Genomic DNA, 15,774 nt, shown 5'->3' with positions numbered 1-15,774 from the left:
CCCTGAGCTGTGGGGGCCCCAGTCCTTCCCTGCATGATGGTGCTCCCTTGGGCTGCCCAGTGGGCAGCTAGCAAGTGAATGCTGCCCCAGTTCAGAGGCAGCATCCCAGCGCGATCCAACTGTTCCCCAAGCCCAACCTGGGGCAGCACGCATGCAGCTGGCAGCCCACCCGGGCAGCCCCATCGGGTACCACTATTGCAGAGGGAAGGACTGGGGTCCCCCATATCTCAGTCACTCCTTGGCCCACCAGCAGCTCACCCCCTGGTGGTGGGAAACGCAGTCAGGCGCTGCAAAAAAAATTAAATAATTTTTAAAAAGGATCAGGCCCCTCAATGCTTCTGCCTTCAGCCTGCCTCTCCCACAGCAGGGCAGGGGGTGAGCTGTCAAAAGGCTGCAATGTTATAAATAGCTACACTACAAACTAAACTACATGCAGATGTGGTTCAGTTCTCAGCCTAACATAAATCGTAACATCTTAAAACTTAAATCATAAAAAGCCCTGCACGTGTACAGCATGACACAATTAAACCACAAAAATGTACACACAATGAAAATGGTCCAAGTACCCGTGCTTGCTAAATATCATCTATCTCCATTTTGTTGTGAGTTCTAAAATCACATATTAGAACTCCTCCAACTTGAACACTTCCCTCCAATTCCAAGTGTAAACCTTTACCTCCACCTCCATATGGATAGCGTCTTTTTTTTTTAAGTCTCTAAAATGAAAATGATTTAGTAAACAAAAAGAGCTAGGCTAGAACTGTGCAAGTCACTTTAACAGCAGATTCTGAAACTTGCCAAGGTTCCCCAAGTCTTTCCTTACATTTTGGGAAGATGCACACTATGTCTGGAACAGCTATCAGGCCAATTTTAATTTGTATTAAGATTTCAATTGAAGCTCTAGCATGCTGTTTTCTCCTTCAATAAGCCAGGCTTTGTTTTCACATTTATTTTCTTGAGAAAGTCCTGATTACCTTTCTTACCTATTTAAGCATCTTTTCGGGAGAGAAATGGGCATCCTGTAGCATCAGGACCAAAAATCCTGATGACATTTTATTTTGGCCCTTTAACAATAAGGATAAGAGATCTTTACCAAATGAGTGAAACTAAGCTGAGTTGGGGCAGGAAGCAGAAGCAGGGTAGGAGACACTTCCTCTTTGTTAGTAGGCAGTTCCAAATAGCTACCCTGAGCCATAAAGTCAAGAACTTTTCTACTGCCTTTGGAGAGGCAGGAATTGACACAAGTTCTGCAAATTCATGGTGGGAAGCAGCCATGTAGACATGCTGCTTCCTGAACTTGTCTTCCACTCTGGAACTCAAATGGTTGACCTGTAACCAGCCACATCTCTGCAGCCATGCTACCTTTCCATGCTACCTATATTACATCTATCAATCTATCTATAGTGGCAGTTCATTTTAATCATGGAAGAACACAGATTTTGGGGGATTTTAAAGAGTGAATTTGAGATTTTTTTAATCAGAGAATTTGCAGTTTTTAAACAGGGAATACCAGGATTCCTCCTAGTGAGGCAAGTGGCAGGACCCAGGCTGTGGAGCCTGCCCACAGCTTGCTCCAGGGATCCAGCTGGAGGGCAAATGAGGTAGCTGACCTCCTAGCCATTTGGGGCCAGGAGGACATGCTTTGACAGTTCAAAACAGGCCACCACAATGAGCACATCTTCCAGGCAATAGCTGCCCAGATGGCAGGATCAGGCAAAGTCCAAATGTGCAGCCAAAGCCCATTGGCAGCCAGCCCAGAGGTTCAGATGGCTCTGCTAGTGTCCTCATATGTCAAATGGCCAGATCTCAGAAGCTCCTGAGAGCAAGCAGCCCTGAGCTACTCATCAGGGCAGCTTTTTATACTATGCTTTTTATACTGGCACAACCTTCAACTCCCCCTGGCTACAGATCCAGGAAGAGCTGGGCAGGGCCAGGTTGCCCCAAGTGGCACAACTTGCCCCACACTGAAATGCATGTTCAGGCATGTGTGCTGAGGCACAAATCACCTACACAAATTTGTGCCGCTACAGGTGCATATGCCTGCGTGTGTGGATGCACCCATAGGTCGCATCCAGACACGCATGGACATTTGGTTCCCTGGGAACAGCTAGCAGTGGTGCACTTTGCACTACAGCTACTTGTCCCTGGGGAATGCCCATGCCATGCATGCTTTGGTGTGTGGCAAGTTACCCCAGGGGCAGTAAGGGAGGTGGGGCCAGCACTGTCCTGGCCCCAGCAGCCTTACCTGAGGTCCTGGGGGCCTCCCAGGGCTACAGCTGCAGTAATCCTGCTGGGCTGTGGCCACAGCACGGCTCCAGGCAACCCAGGTCCACTTTTCAGCAGCGCACACTGCCTGCGTGTGCACTGCTCTGTATTTTTTTTTTCCTGCATTTTTTTTGACCCATGGATATCTCTCCTTGCAGCTCAAAGAACACCGAACTGTGCGGTATATGGCACTGAAAATGTGTTTGCACCAGCACACACACTGCATGACCATGCTCATCTGAAAGTGCCCATAAAGTCTAATCAGTGGGTAGGGTAGAACTTGTGAGAATCAGCCAGAGTTCAAAGATAAGGTATGCCCAGGCTGTTAACTCAAGGATTGATGGTCAAGTGTGTGGACCGTGAGTTCACTGTTTCTTGGAGTGACTTGCATCAGTTCCTGCCACTCCAAAGGCAGTAGAAAAGTTATTCACTTTATGACAGGGTGGATATTTGGAACTGCCTACCAACAAGGAGGAAGGAGCTCCTACCCTGACCTTCTTTCTTCTCTGAAGTCAGCTTAGTTTCACTCTCTGGGTAAAAGAGTAGTTCCTATTTTATCAGATTCATCCATCCCTACCATTTGGCAATTCCTTAACCTGTGCATAGCAGCCTGGTTAGCCATGTTAGTGTGAAGTCAAACAGAATGTAGGTGAGGGTGGCACTTCAGAAGTAAACTAGTTCAGAGCAGTATGAGCTTTTGTAGGTGACAGCTTGCTTTATCAGATGCCTAGGCTGTCACTTACAAAAGTTCATGCCTCTCTGAACTAGTTAGTTTCCAAGGTGTTGACTTGCCCTAGCTTCTGCCTTAAACTATGCTGCTTCTCTGCAAAATCCAGTTTTGAAATCATAAGCCAGACTCCCAAGTAGTGGAAGTTTGTGCCAAAATCTATTCATTGCAGATCTGCTCCTCTATATTTTTACTATTTTAAAATAAAATGTCGTTTTGGAAAATAGTTGTTTAAATTCCAGCTGGCAGAACCCAATAAGCCAGGTACAAATTGGGTTCATTAACTTATATAGTTATAACGGTTTTAGTCAATGCATACTTAGGGAAAAGATGCAAATATATGTAATTATATCCAATTTGAGATAAAGAAATTAAAACTATTGTTGCTTGAATCACTGTCTCATTTTCTAAGCATTTGATTTTATAATTAATCATTTACATTTCAGTTCAGTAAAGAAAATTGCCATAGCAACACCAGATAAAATGGCGCTCATACTATTTTCACAACATGGATCACTTTCCTAATCAATACCAAAATGAAACATAACAGCATACTATTTTTTAAACACTACTCCAACTCTCCTACTCATAGAAAATGGAAATAAATGAAGAAACTAAAAGCAGTGGCTACATTTGAAAATACAGATCTATTTCTAACAGTTGCTGTACATGTATTCTCAGATAGCTTATAAATTGTCTTTTTTTCTCCCGCCTCCTAAATGCCACCAAAGCCTAGATTAAAGCAGGCAAAAAATGGCGATAGCACATCTTCAGTTTTAAGTCACCTTTGCCACATCTTTCACTGATGTTTCTTAAAAAGAAACTTGTTGACATATAGCTTTGGTCATATATCTTCTATATAGTTTTTCCTATAAATCAGTTTTTGGAACAGCTTGTAGAAAAACAAGATTTTTCCCATAAGAGTTCATCTGCTCCTAATGCTTATTCCCCAACTGAAGTAATATTCCTGTTTGCAATATCGTAATTAGTTGCTATGTAAATGACGGTGTTTTGATAAACATGATTTCATATGGGGAATAAGCAGCACAGACTATTAAACTCCTTAGAAACAAAGATATTTTTGTTCAAATAAATATAAATAAGGAGAGGTTAATACAGATTGTCTGACTCTAAGCTGAATTACACAGGTTCAACGACAATTTAGCACCAATGATTTCAGTGGTTATATCTGACTTGCATCCAACTTAGATCAAAATTAGGACCAGAAAATGTATGCCAACATAACTAACCAAATTCTCAAAGTTTTTCAAGAAGTCACAGTAGATCTTTATACATATTAATATGTTCAGATTACTTTAGTGCAAGTGAAGTCCTGAGGTGTTACAGTTCACAAGTATAAAGAGTGTTGCAGAATATATAGACTATGGTCATGATAATAAAAAATTATATTTTAGAAAAAATGACCTGGATAATGACTACATTCTGCCTATTTCTTCTTTCTCCACCCCTGTAGTTCTCCCAAAGAAACAAAAGCTTGGTTTTGAACAGTGATGGCCAAATTCTGAAAGAGTTTTTTTGTTTGTTTGTTTAAGACCTTTAGAGCAGAACTCACATTTAAGTGAATTGTGGATAAACAAAGTAGAGATGTAAAATTTGTGGAAATTTTGAAGCCACGAGAAAAAAAAAAAACATGTTTTTTTCCCTTTCTATCTTTGGGGGGAAAAAACCCAGAAATTTGGGGGGAAATTGAAACATATGCAATATTTATTTTCTTATCTATCTACATTTACTTTACTACTTTAAGAACATAAAATATCTCATGTATAACTTAAAGAGCACATAAAATTGTAATGTTTGGTATATTTATGAAATTTAAAAGTATAAATGCCTGATTATTTGAATAAAACTAAGGCATTTAAAATAATTATTTGTAATTATTGTTACTTATTGGAGCTACAAACTGCTGCACCCTAGGGTACTTAAGCATATCTTAGTTTTTGCCAGTCATGAGAACTAGGAAAAAAACAAACAGTTGAAAATAGAAACCATCCACACTGTAGTAAACAAAAGGACGTTTTTATTATCTAGACTTAGAAAGTCTCCTCCATACAGTTAGCACTCTCCAGAAACAGAAGGAACTCATACTTTTAGAAAAAGAGCTCAGAAAAAATATCCCTTTAAGGCTGGAAACAAAATTTGGCACAAGAAACCAATATGTCATTTAAACAATCAATTATATCCTTGAAAATATTAGTATTGCAAGTTTCTTTGTTTAAACAGTGAGACTCTTTGTGAAATATCACTCTTTTCTGAGTCTGAATCTGAAACATGAAGATAAAAATGAAGGACTTCTGAAAATGGAAGGTTTGCACAAATTGAAAACAAGCTTATCTACTCTTTCATGGGTTAGTTTATTTCTTGATTTGGTGTGTATATTTCTAAACATAGACCAGTTTCTTTCACATATTGCAGAAGATGGAGGAATCTGAAGCAGGCAAGAAGCAAGTGGAGTCGGAGGCTGCATTGTACAAAGGTCTTGCCACGATGTTGTAGAAGGAGTATGCTTGGCAGTCCCGGATTGCATTCCTGGAACAAATACCTGACCATGTTTTGTATTCTGCAACATTTGAAAGTACCTTGCCAACATCAAGTCCTAAGTATGTTGGGGTTTTTTTTAATCCAGTCAAATGCAGTAGCAATGCTATCATCGCTAACATTTCTATCTTTGAATCTTGAATCCAAAAGATTTGCAGTAGGATGAATTGGCTGACAACAAAATTCCTCCCACCTGTGAATGCAGTCTTTCACTTTTCTTTCTTCTGTACTTGTAAGCCAAGATGTACTTACATTGTTAAACACAGTTGATTTTATGTGAACCATTTATGTGAACCAATGCCTGACAACAACAACAAAAATCACACTGTCTGATTCAGATTCAGCAACTGCTGAAGAAATTGGCTTTAGTATCTTCAGGGAGTTCTGCAGCTGGACCCAGAAGACATCCTCATCAAGTACAGCATTCCTTATGCTTCAGACTACTTTAACATCTTCAGTTATCACTGTTTCTTCAAGAGCTTCTTTGTTTTTTAGCAAACTTTCAAATGAGATCACCATCCCAACCCATCTAGTTTTACTACAAAGTTTGAGTGTCACCATTTTATGCTTCCCATTTTCTTCCTACTTCTTCTTAAAGATTGTAGCTACAATACCAGTAGATTTTACACATTTTAGAACTTCTTTTGCTCTATTGTAGATCTTTTTCAGTGTGTCCAACTTATGAAGTCATTAAGTTTAGGCCATGGGAAGCACATCCTATTGCAGTAATAATGTGGATATTTGTCCATTATGATCTTCCATGTTGCTTTCATATTACTTGCGTTGTCAGTCAAAGCAAATACTTTACCACTCCCAGTCTGCTGTACGACTTTTCATATTTTACTGCTGATATACTCTGTGGTATGTCTTTTCTCTCCTGTTTCAATACTTTTATAAAAAAAACTGGTTGAGGTGGTGTTATCACAAAGTTTATGATTCCTTCTGCCTGTATATTTGTCCACCCATGAGTAAGTACTGCAAGACAGAATACTTTGTTGATTTGTTTTCATGCACAGATTGCATTACATATTCATACTCTGATGCTATAAGAAGTTTGCTCAAAAAATGTCTTCTGGGTAAATGGTACAATTGTCTTAATAATGAAAACGCCGATGTGCATTTTCAGTGATTAATAATGGTGTCCCAGAAGCATACATTGCTCTTGCAAGAGCCTGGTCAATTTTTTCTTGTTTTTCAGGTGTCATCTTGTCTACAAATGAAGTTATTAGGAGTCTTTTGGATAAGGTTGGTTGAGATACCTGATAATGTTGACTGGACAACACTCTGTGATGCTGATACTAGAGAAAAAGCAGGACTTCTAGATCGAGAATATTTGCCAGTACTACTTCCACTGTTATTATGATCTATCCAACTCATACTCATGAAGGCTTTTTGTATGTCTTCTTGTGTGACACTTCATACATGCAAAGATGTGATGGTCATCCTGGTAGCATTTGGGAACATGTATTTAATTTGACAGTATTTACAAACCAGTGTTTTTTTCCAGAATGACTTGCAGTTGCAGTATGGAAATGCTTCCATATGTTAAAAGATGGCTGCACCATGTTGCTGAGGGAAAAAAAAGAAATAAGTAATTTAGTAGCTAGGCTACATATATAAACACTAAGCTACAGCATGTGAAAAATTTAGTAATTGATGGAGGGGAGCCCTCCTCAGTAACGTAACTGTGAATGAGAACTAGGAAAAAAACAAACAGTTGAAAATAGAAACCATCCACACTGTAGTAAACAAAAGGACGTTTTTATTATCTAGACTTAGAAAGTCTCCTCCATACAGTTAGCACTCTCCAGAAACAGAAGGAACTCATACTTTTAGAAAAAGAGCTCAGAAAAAATATCCCTTTAAGGCTGGAAACAAAATTTGGCACAAGAAACCAATATGTCATTTAAACAATCAATTATATCCTTGAAAATATTAGTATTGCAAGTTTCTTTGTTTAAACAGTGAGACTCTTTGTGAAATATCACTCTTTTCTGAGTCTGAATCTGAAACATGAAGATAAAAATGAAGGACTTCTGAAAATGGAAGGTTTGCACAAATTGAAAACAAGCTTATCTACTCTTTCATGGGTTAGTTTATTTCTTGATTTGGTGTGTATATTTCTAAACATAGACCAGTTTCTTTCACATATTGCAGAAGATGGAGGAATCTGAAGCAGGCAAGAAGCAAGTGGAGTCGGAGGCTGCATTGTACAAAGGTCTTGCCACGATGTTGTAGAAGGAGTATGCTTGGCAGTCCCGGATTGCATTCCTGGAACAAATACCTGACCATGTTTTGTATTCTGCAACATTTGAAAGTACCTTGCCAACATCAAGTCCTAAGTATGTTGGGGTTTTTTTTAATCCAGTCAAATGCAGTAGCAATGCTATCATCGCTAACATTTCTATCTTTGAATCTTGAATCCAAAAGATTTGCAGTAGGATGAATTGGCTGACAACAAAATTCCTCCCACCTGTGAATGCAGTCTTTCACTTTTCTTTCTTCTGTACTTGTAAGCCAAGATGTACTTACATTGTTAAACACAGTTGATTTTATGTGAACCATTTATGTGAACCAATGCCTGACAACAACAACAAAAATCACACTGTCTGATTCAGATTCAGCAACTGCTGAAGAAATTGGCTTTAGTATCTTCAGGGAGTTCTGCAGCTGGACCCAGAAGACATCCTCATCAAGTACAGCATTCCTTATGCTTCAGACTACTTTAACATCTTCAGTTATCACTGTTTCTTCAAGAGCTTCTTTGTTTTTTAGCAAACTTTCAAATGAGATCACCATCCCAACCCATCTAGTTTTACTACAAAGTTTGAGTGTCACCATTTTATGCTTCCCATTTTCTTCCTACTTCTTCTTAAAGATTGTAGCTACAATACCAGTAGATTTTACACATTTTAGAACTTCTTTTGCTCTATTGTAGATCTTTTTCAGTGTGTCCAACTTATGAAGTCATTAAGTTTAGGCCATGGGAAGCACATCCTATTGCAGTAATAATGTGGATATTTGTCCATTATGATCTTCCATGTTGCTTTCATATTACTTGCGTTGTCAGTCAAAGCAAATACTTTACCACTCCCAGTCTGCTGTACGACTTTTCATATTTTACTGCTGATATACTCTGTGGTATGTCTTTTCTCTCCTGTTTCAATACTTTTATAAAAAAAACTGGTTGAGGTGGTGTTATCACAAAGTTTATGATTCCTTCTGCCTGTATATTTGTCCACCCATGAGTAAGTACTGCAAGACAGAATACTTTGTTGATTTGTTTTCATGCACAGATTGCATTACATATTCATACTCTGATGCTATAAGAAGTTTGCTCAAAAAATGTCTTCTGGGTAAATGGTACAATTGTCTTAATAATGAAAACGCCGATGTGCATTTTCAGTGATTAATAATGGTGTCCCAGAAGCATACATTGCTCTTGCAAGAGCCTGGTCAATTTTTTCTTGTTTTTCAGGTGTCATCTTGTCTACAAATGAAGTTATTAGGAGTCTTTTGGATAAGGTTGGTTGAGATACCTGATAATGTTGACTGGACAACACTCTGTGATGCTGATACTAGAGAAAAAGCAGGACTTCTAGATCGAGAATATTTGCCAGTACTACTTCCACTGTTATTATGATCTATCCAACTCATACTCATGAAGGCTTTTTGTATGTCTTCTTGTGTGACACTTCATACATGCAAAGATGTGATGGTCATCCTGGTAGCATTTGGGAACATGTATTTAATTTGACAGTATTTACAAACCAGTGTTTTTTTCCAGAATGACTTGCAGTTGCAGTATGGAAATGCTTCCATATGTTAAAAGATGGCTGCACCATGTTGCTGAGGGAAAAAAAAGAAATAAGTAATTTAGTAGCTAGGCTACATATATAAACACTAAGCTACAGCATGTGAAAAATTTAGTAATTGATGGAGGGGAGCCCTCCTCAGTAACGTAACTGTGAACCACCCTTTCCCTCAGACTTCACCTCCCTGCTAAGGTAAGGGTAGAGGGTGATTTGCTTAGGAAGCATCAGATTGGTAGGAACTCCATTATGAAATATATAAATTATTAAAATATACTAATTGAAAATATAATTTAATATTCCAATCTCAAAGAAATTGAAACTCGTACCTTTCAATAAAGAAGAAGTCTACTTTCAGCTCCTTTGTTTTGCTAGGTGCAGTTTGTTAACTGCATATGCAGGGGGTTGGACTCAATGATCTATTGAGGTCCCTTCCGACCCTAACATCTATGAATCCTTTGGGTTGCTTGATGCAGTTTGTTAGGTACTTCTGTGCATCTCAGGGCCACAGGGTCCACGAGGAGGCAGGTTCCATTCCACCACCAAAATCTTTAGGTTTCTTTTCCATCTGAGGCTTTGCTACCCACAACAAGACTTTAGCAGTTTCTTCACACAAGCAAGAAAAGCAATAAGCTGCTTGTTTCCCTGTAGCAGGGAGCGGCCAATGTCCACTCCCAGTCTTTTGAAGGGAGAGGTGACCAGGCTCAGGGACCTAGTCAGGACTCAGAGGAGGACATATTACTCTATCTCCACTAAACTCTAGATCAAAAGGTCACCAGAGGAAGGCAGGCTTCAGGCAGTGAACAAATACACAGGAAAATAAGGCCCTGTATCTTTCCTTCCTCTTCCTGTGCAGAAGGCAGCACCTTCAGGGGAAGAAATTCATCTTGAATTTGAGAGTTGTATCATGTCTACTAGGGCTGTGCGAAGCTTCAGTAGCCGATTTGATTCAGAGGAGATTCAGCCCGATTCGGCAGCTGAATCTCTGAATCCAAATCAAATCAGGAGACCCATTAATCTCTCTGAAATAAATTGGAAGCCTCTGAGTCAATTCAGAGAGATTCAGAGATTCAGCCATAGGCTGTACAGGCAGGCACTAGGCTCATCCAGCTGCTCCCCTGGCTTGCCCTCCCCCATCCCCCATGGTGAGGCTGGCAGCCCTGGGAGAAGCGGTGGGGGCTGGAGGAAATGATCAGGGAGCTGGGAGAAAGAAGAGGGGCTCCCAGTTTGATTCTCCAACTCCCCAATCATTCCCCCCAGCCCCCATGGCTTCTCCCAAGGCTGACAGCTCAAGCCACGGCTTGTCCAGCTGCTCCCTGAGCTGCTCCTGCTGGGGTGAGGCAGGCAGTGCGGGCAGCCCTGGGAGAAGCGGTGGGGGCTGGGGGATCAAACTGGGAACTGGGGAATTGAAAGAGGAGCTGCAGGAAATGATCAGGGGCTTCCCCCCAGCTCTTGGTTTGATTCCCCAGTTCGATCCCTCAGCTCCCCAATCATTCCCCCAGCCCCTGCAGCTTCTCCTGGGGCTGCCAGCAATGCCTGCCTCACCCCAGTGAGGGGGCAGCTGGAGGAGCAGCCAGACAAGCCATGGCTTGGGCCAGCAGCCCCAAGAGAAGTCACAGGGGCTTGGAGGAATGATCAGAGAGCTGGGGGAATTGAACCAGGAGTTGGGGGGAATGATCAGGGGCTTTCCCCTAACTCCCACTTCCATTCCTCAGTTCAATCCCCCAGCTCCCCAATCATTCCCCCCAGCCCCCGCAGCTTCTCCCAGGGCTGCCAGCACCACCTGCCTCACCCCAGCAGAGGAGCTGCTGGAGGAGCATCCAGACGAGCCACGGCTTCTCCCGAGGCTGCAGGCTCAAGCCAGGGGTCATCCAGCTGCTCCAGCCAGCACTGCCTGCCTGTATAGTCTATGGCTGAATAAGATTCAGTACCAAATATCTTCGGATTTGGATTCGGCCAAATCGAATCAGGACAGTGATTCAAATCACCGAATCGAATCACTGTCCCTCCGAATCTGAAGCTAATAATTTTCCATTTTGCACAGGCCTAATGTCTACCATATAAAGGAACTGTAATGAACTCATATTGTAGATTGTCTTACATAAAACATCTTCATATTAGATAGTTATAAGAAATCATTTTGAGGGAGTAAAAGGGCAAATGTAATAAACATTTTGTTTTGAAAACCTTGTCTTAAAAAGCATTTCATTCATCACTCTAAAAGAAAATGTTTCATAAAGAGGATTTTTCAGTTTTTCCCAAAATGTCCTGTTTTTCCATTGGAAAAAAAGGAAAAAAAAAGTCCTTGGAAAGAAATGGGAAAAAAATTTTTTCTGAATTTTTCCATTTTTTTTCTGGGTCTTCACACCCCTACATATAAGCTAAGAAAAAAGCTGGGGTATGTATACTTGGGTTTAAAAGAAAAGTCACATTTCAAATATTTTCTGTTTGAAATTAGGAGGTAAATTACCAAAGGGTAGACTTTTCTTTTTCTTTTGCTATTTGGCACACCTAGTTCTGGTACCACCCAAAAGTCAGAGTTCAGAAATGCAGAGCTAGGGGTCAGATCCCCATAGGATGGACCTGACATAGTTGGCAGGAAGTAGTAAGAAGAGGTTTTATGGTATTTGTATGCCTCATCAAACCCAGGGTTAGGTGGAAGAATCATCCCGTCTCCCAAGCTCTCCTTTACCATAGATTATGTGAGGATACAATTAAGAGAGCTGGCCATACTCGCTCTTTGCCACTCAGGGATTTCTTGTATACTAAACAAATCCCAAATTAGCTAGCTAATTATGTCAGATATCTGTCTGTTTTGCATTCCTGAATAGGCACATACAGCTGGAAAAAGAATTAAGATCTGCCTCTATATGACTGTTGACATGAATGATTCCAACCAGGGTGTTGCAAGGTTCTTATAAGCAGGGATCTACTTCATTTGTGGTTTCATGGTTTTCGCAGAAACTACAAAAAACAGCATAATCTGCAATCAACCCAGAAATACTGGATCAGCTGTGATTTCTTGCAAAATCAACCTATTATTCACATAATATGCCATTTTAGAATGTGCCAATGCTTACCGCAATACCAAGACAACACAGCAATCACTGCAGCCATAGATCACACAATTGAGAATTCCTGCCTGAGACAGACATAGACTAAGTGAAGGTGCCAGTCAGTGAAGTAACATATTTTCAGTCTTTTAAGAAATTTAATAAAATGTTGCAGTCTGAAGATGAGTAAAAATAAATTTTAAAACAAAGCTAAATACATTTCAGCTCATGATCAAGTAATACAGTTAGGTCCCTCTGGGTACCTTATAGTCAGATGGTGATAAATTGTTGTGTCCATTTTACAACATGTCTCTGGATGTATCAAAGAAGAAACAGCAATCGCCATTTACAGTCCAACTTGCATATTAACCAAGAGGATTCTGTGGAGCTGATTGTCAAAACAAAAAACAAATGAAAATGTCCTTGATGTTTAAAAGAACCACTGAAAGCAGTTTAACAAGATAAGGGACATTCAAGCTGTTGCAGGCATTCACTGATGCCAACATACCTTTGGAAAAAAACTAATAATCTGAAACTAAGGGAGTACTTCAACAAGCATGTACCAAATGCTGGCAGTTTTCCCATGTGTAAACAAGTTTCACCAGGATTATCTACCAGGAGTAACTACTTTGCATGTTCCATCTGCAAAATCTACATTGGTAGAATATTAATTTTGATTGCAGCAGAAGCAATAGGTGCACAGGGTAACTATGCGCTCCATATTTTATTTGTACTGGGGAGCTGGAAAGACCACGACCTGCCTGTTTTTTCAAATAGAGCTGGTTCAACTCATGTCTGTAAATTTTTCAAGTGTAGTACAAGCTGTAGTAAGGCTGTTGTAAGCAATGGCTTAGAATTTAGCAAGATTTCAGCATTTCTGTCTGATAATACAATGTATATGTGCAAAGTTTTCTCGGACTTGCTCCATGGAATGATGCCCAATGCAATTCATGTTACTTTTAAAGGCACAAATTCTCTCTCTAGTAAGTGATATCTGGTGCACATGTTTTCCTGTTGTAGATAGTCTGATTTTCTCTTTTAAAAAAGCATTCAAATATTGTCCAGGCCATAAGCTTCGAAACCAGGAGTCCATCGCCAATCAAAGCAGGGATCTATATGCAACTGTAACTCTTCCACCAGAAGCAGTACTTACAAGGTGCAATTTGTGGTTTAACAGTTTATTACCATGCAAAGAATATTAAGTAGTACCAACAATTTGTGTGGGACAAGCATGAAATCATACCCGGTACACAGTGCATGCTTAAACAAAATATCTAAAAACAGGGTTGGGCACATATACATGAGATGTTTACTGCAGAGCTCTGACTAACTCACTCTGCAGTAAATGTCTCAGGATCTACACGTATACTTTTATTAAGGCACAGGAAACTAATGAACTCTGTACAAGGGTAGTACTTGTAAACACAAGTTCTGCCCTGCTGCAGAATTCATATGTGTGGAGCAGCGAACGTACAGACACTGACCCAGCTGACTGGGGCACATGAGTGTTTAAGTGCAGGGGCTGCCTGCCAGCTAGTACCCACGCTGAAGCACTGTTGCGTCTCAACCAGACCCTTTGCAGCACATTGAGCTCCACTGGAGCAGCCCCAGGCCGGCAGGTTGACCCCTAGCGGAACTCACATTTACTGTGGTAAGGCATTATCCAAGGGGCAAATCCACAGACAAATAGTAGAGCAGTAGAGATGGATTGAAGCAGAGGGGTGCCCCATTATTATACTTCCACAATACACCTGGTTTGTCGCAAGGTTTAAAAGGCAATTGTGAAATAAGTTATTCAAGTGTTTGAAAGGTGGGTGCAAAATGCAAGGCAAACCATGTGGCTTTTCTTTTTCACATTGGATTCTATTTCTATAGTGCATTTCTATTCCTGTCATTGCTACAGAATAAGGTGCTCACAAATATATAGACCACTGATTCTCAACCTTTTTAGACTTGAGGTGCCCCTTGGAAAATGCCAGCTCTTAGCTTTTATTCATTTCGTGACCACAGAAAAATAATAGAGCAACTCTTCTGTTGCAAAGAACTCAAAGAAATCATAAAAGGGCCAGCATACTTCTGGTACAATGGATTTTTATTTGAAATCTCTGGGTCTATCTTTTGAGTCATGTGTAGATGTTTGTATACCTAACAGTATCAACCTGAAGTACCTTCATGGTAAGAAAAAACTATTTTTGTGGCTTGGTTGTGGCATGAAGAGCCAATTTCAGGAGCATTTCCTGGTGGACAGGCATATACCATAGAATTTAATAGCAAATTCCATGGAAAGTCAATTATATCATATAATTTATCATATTATTATAAATCAAAATATTTAAATTTTAAAATCAATGTAAATATATTATAAATACAAATGTATGTATTATATGAATTATAACATATCATATTTTTATATGCAGCACTCTATATAAAAAGTTTAGAAATACTAATTAAGGCTAACTGTAATAAAAACAGTTAAATTTTAGCTGTTAAACAGTAGCATACAGCACCACCAGCAGTTGCAGCTGATATCCTCGGCCTCTGCCACGTGAAGACTTGTCCATACACTGAGATTGCACATTCTGCACCCACTGAATTGGTTGGAATTGTAAGGCAGCATTTCACCAGGTTGTAGAGATGTGGAAACCAATCAGACACAGAATCTCAAAACTCAGTTACATTCAAAGGCATCTGTCATTCTTCAGCAAAGTTCATGTAAGCAGCATATTCATTATGATGGTCATTCTGCTATCTAGGCATTGATTTAATTAGCTGGAGGTCAAAACTCAGAAAAGGCACCTGATTTGGGTAAAAAATGCAAACAGCACTGAAAAAGGAGGCAGCCAGCTGTTTAAATATAGGTGCAAGTGACTGGTTGTACTTGTAGTACTGATTTAACTTTGCAGCTATTGCCTTAAACAGTTCTTGTCTGCATTTGTTTTCAGTTTGACAGTCTGAAAGTTGTTGTGATGCCATATTTTTGATCCAACATTTCAAATCCATCAGTTTGTTGTGTGTGTGGTGAACCAGAACCTGCCACCTTTCAAACCACATTAGAAGCTCCATGAACTGGATCACATATTCAGCCATAAGTTTAGCTTCCACCTGCCCCAAACTAACCCTTGCATCTCCAATGGAGGAAGTTACCAGCTGATGGGATATTCCTCTTTGGTATATAAAATATTATAGGTCCCCTCTTCCACAGAAGCAGCAAGCCTTTACCACAGACAAGCAATAATATAAATAAAACAGAAAAAAAGGATTTATTATACAGGCAAAATAAGTCACCTAAACTTAACTGGAAACTGGAAAAACAGTGTGCCAGAAAGGAAGGGGACCTGAATATCTCCCCCACTGCCCCCCC

This window comes from Alligator sinensis, unplaced genomic scaffold (assembly GCF_000455745.1).
Source record: "Alligator sinensis unplaced genomic scaffold, ASM45574v1 scaffold67_1, whole genome shotgun sequence".
In the NCBI taxonomy this organism is placed as follows: Eukaryota; Metazoa; Chordata; order Crocodylia; family Alligatoridae; genus Alligator; species Alligator sinensis.
This window is presented reverse-complemented; position numbering follows the sequence as displayed.